At 40.5% G+C, this 4,238-nt stretch overlaps 1 long non-coding RNA gene across 1 annotated transcript; it reads left to right on the forward strand.

Moving 5' to 3' along the window:
- Nucleotides 1-562: 562 nt before the first annotated feature.
- On the forward strand, nucleotides 563-2,067 carry LOC146496234 (uncharacterized). Its single transcript, XR_014871111.1, has 2 exons — nucleotides 563-614; nucleotides 1,075-2,067. It is a non-coding gene; the product is annotated as an uncharacterized LOC146496234 (long non-coding RNA).
- Nucleotides 2,068-4,238: the final 2,171 nt, after the last annotated feature.

The following is a 4,238-nucleotide window of genomic DNA, read 5'->3' on the forward strand; positions in this document are numbered from 1 at the left end:
CAATGTACTGATAGCTTGGATTTGGGCTTAACATTCCTCAATGACCCATTAATCTTGCTTAGCAGTGCACCTCTCGGGTACAAGTTCAAACAGGCAGTCTTTACTTGATGTTACAAGTGTCAGGTACAATGGAATTTAACATGAGGAATGTCTGAGCATTTCATTCAGTCAGCAAAGACAACCTGACAGAGTAAGGATGTAGTCATAGCACAGTTACACTCACCCAAGTAAGCTTCAGTTTGTCTCAGCAGCTCAACTTTTCTGGCTTAATTAGGACAATTTTTGTAAGTGGTGAAATATCCTGTCACTTGTACGGTGTACATTTTAGGACATCGTCAGGTCTCAGGAAAAAAGTTGTCAGGTCTCAGTCTCACACGAAAAAATGTCAGGTCTCAGACTCACATGAAAAAATGTCAGGTCTCAGACTCAGATGGAGGCTGCCATCTTGCAAATTTGGAGTAGTGACTTGAGGTGGAGCGACTGTGTAACGCTCCCGCCCACACACACGCTGGACGTGACCGCAAACATGTGCCCCTACACTTTTTACCTAGCCCGAGTCCGACTGCTCGAGTTTTTTTGCTGGTTTACCGCGACTGACGACTCGTTTAATTAAGGTAAATACAACCATGTCACTGTTATAAAAACACACAGCTTATCATCTTATAGTTTTAAAATCACTCTGTTGTTAATTCGTTCGCTAGATTAGCCGCTAGCATACGCACTGTGTTGGAGGCTTGTTGCTAGCTAGTTAGCGATGTTACACACCTGCTACTCTAATAATCTGTGTTATTGAAGCATTCAGCACTCCTTAGGTTTTGTTATACATTTTTAGACAGCGATGAGATCATCTGCACACTCTACAGAGGCCCAGAGTTACTGTTAATATCAAAAATATAATGCTGTCCTTTGAGAATTTAACATAAGACTGTGAGTGTAATGGATCTAAAACGGTTTAAATCTTCAGAGCCCTCTACAGCCTGGTAACATGGAGACTTTAAAAACAGCAGCAGGTTTCAGTAGTGTAGTCTAATTTGTTCTTTTCATTTAATAATAGAGTCCATATTATATCAACAGCTACATTCACCCTGGAGAGAAACTAGTGAGGGAGACCATCAGGACCAAGCTGGGTTTCTGGGTCCAGAGGTTTGGAGAAACTTCTTCCCTTTCTTTCATCACAGCTGTCCTGTGCCATAAGTTCTGTTGACCCGCTGTAAGAGGCATCATTTAAGAAACACCAGGAAGACTGAAGCTCATGGCATTGATCAAGCAGGACTCATAATCTTCACCAGCAGCTCCCTCACAGGGAAATCTTCAGCACTCCTCCGTAGGCCCGCCCCAGGAGATGGATAAACCCAGCATTTCATCAACACTGTGATGAGACCTTTGGTTTGTGTAATGTTATAAATATTCGGATACTCCCCAGAGGCTCCAGACTTTTACATAAATATATTATATTCAGTCCTGTAGAAAGTTATATATTTAAAAATATGTGATCCTCTCTGGTTACTCTGGTATGAATAACTCTGAATCACTTTATGGTAAATAACACACTATCTGCAAAAAACTGTGAATGAATTCCAGATGACAAGTTTATAGTTCAACATACAAGTGATGACCTTTGACCTTCATCAGGTTTTATTTAATTGTGTTAGAGAAAATCTCATATGCTCTTCATGCAGCTGAGTACATCAACTGTTTAAAACGGAAGCTGTGCAGGTCTGAGATCAGCAGCTTTGTGAAACACCAAACTGAGGTCATGTTAATGCTGATATATAGTGACACAGTTACATGAGTGATTAATCCTTTTGTTTTTTTGTCTTTAACTTAATAAAACAGCTGCAGCTTTCACTACAGCACATGTGGTACTTTAACCTTTGTACTGTTTTCATCAGTTCATTTTGCAGTTAACATGTGAACATGTTGGATGATTTGTCTGCTGTCACTCGATGGGACTGAGGTCTGAATCTGAGGGCAGCTCCTGTAATCACAAAGAACAGAACCATCAAACTCAGATATAAATTTTATCCCTCAAAATTGAAATAAAGCTGATTCTTCTGTCCTCACACACTCAGGATCTGAAGTTCTTCTCTTACATTTTTTTCAGTATTACAGTACACTACAGTACTTTAATCCATAGTTCCTGATTAATGAGGAGTTACTGAAGTACAAGCTTTTAAAAAAATTGTTACTGTCTTTACAGATGTGGCAAGAGACTGAAAACATGCTGTTGTTTGCACATATTTAATATTCAGCTCTGCACGGGAGCTGCAGCAGGGTGCAGCCTGTTGCTTTTACAGTATAATACTTGTAATAAAAGTACAGTAACAGTAATTAGTGACTGAGCAGCCTGGGGCGTTTCTCTTGATTTCTTTAGTAAATGCATTCACCTGCACAGCTAAACAAACCCTGACATCTTAGCTAGCTAGGTCTCAGGAGCTAGCTAAGGACGGTAGTTACGAATTAGCTTACAAACACGTTTAACTTACCGAAAAAGTGCAGCGGGGCCTCGGGTCCTTCTGTCGGGTAGTCCAGTTTACTCAAGAACACCTCAGGCTGTCAGGTTAAAACACTCGGTCATGTTTTCGAAGCGTAAACGCTGGCCCTGGGCGTCCTCTCAGAGCCTACGCTCTATCTGCTATTCCCGAACAGAGATAAGCAAGTTTCTCCGTGACTGCAGCTGTCACGACAGTCATTGGTGGGACGTGACAACAGCGCCACCTGCAGGACGATTTTCTCTGTCTGATAGCTCGTGTTCTGAGACCTGACATTTTTTCATGTGAGTCTGAGACCTGACATTTTTTCATGTGAGACTGAGACCTGACAGTTTTTCATGTGAGTCTGAGACCTGACAGTTTTTCATGTGAGTCTGAGACCTGACATTTTTTCATGTGAGTCTGAGACCTGACATTTTTTCATGTGAGACAGAGACCTGACATTTTTTCATGTGAGACTGAGACCTGACATTTTTTCATGTGAGTCTGAGACCTGACATTTTTTCATGTGAGACTGAGACCTGACATTTTTTCATGTGAGACAGAGACCTGACATTTTTTCATGCGAGTCTGAGACCTGACATTTTTTCATGCGAGACAGAGACCTGACATTTTTTCATGTGAGTCTGAGACCTGACATTTTTTCATGTGAGTCTGAGACCTGACATTTTTTCATGTGAGTCTGAGACCTGACATTTTTTCATGTGAGACAGAGACCTGACATTTTTTCATGTGAGACTGAGACCTGACATTTTTTCATGTGAGTCTGAGACCTGACATTTTTTCATGTGAGACTGAGACCTGACATTTTTTCGTGTGAGTCTGAGACCTGACATTTTTTCGTGTGAGACTGAGACCTGACATTTTTTCATGTGAGTCTGAGACCTGACATTTTTTCATGTGAGTCTGAGACCTGACATTTTTTCATGTGAGACTGATACCTGACATTTTTTCATGTGAGACTGATACCTGACAACTTTTTTCCTGAGACCTGACGATGTCCTAAAATGTACACCGTACACCTGCTTAATGGATTTATCACACAAGACATCTATTTTGTATAGTTAACTGTTGATGAGGAAGTGTCAAGTTCAAGTTCAAGTCCAAGTTCTCCCTCTACCAGACATATAAATAACTGGTGATTAGTTAAACAAAGTGGACTTACTCAAGCACAGTACGGACCACTTGGTGTGAGTACACATCAAGCAGTCAAATGCTTGGAAACAACAAGAGCAAGATCTTAAGTATCAGAAACATAAGACAAAAGTAAGAAACTAGAAAATTATGGGAACAAAAGGGCCTTTTGTCAGATTGATCTGTGCGAGGTGTGGTGAAAGATTGAGGACGCAAATGTAAGATGCAGCAGACAAAAGATGAATGCAAAATCCAAAATTTAAATTTACTCCATGAAAAGAGCTCCTAAAAGGCAGTCCAGAAAAAGGGTTAGGTTCAGGGAAAACCACAAGGAAAACCAGAGCTAGTGGGCCAACTTAACAAAAGGCGAGAGAAAACAGTGACGATAAACGTAACCAGGGAAGAGGAAACAGGAGAGGAACACAGCTGAAACTAATCACAGCAAAAGCCAGACACTGAGACATAAACTGAATACCAAACACTAGACACAAATTACCAAAATAAAACAGGAAATAACCAAATAAGAGGAAGATCACTCAGAATAACTTTTTCACACACAAAGGGCCATAAAACCTTTAAAAGAAATACATTTCTTATTATTACAGAGTAGAT

Source organism: Neolamprologus multifasciatus, chromosome 19, assembly GCF_963576455.1.
Source record: "Neolamprologus multifasciatus chromosome 19, fNeoMul1.2, whole genome shotgun sequence".
Taxonomy (NCBI): Eukaryota; Metazoa; Chordata; class Actinopteri; order Cichliformes; family Cichlidae; genus Neolamprologus; species Neolamprologus multifasciatus.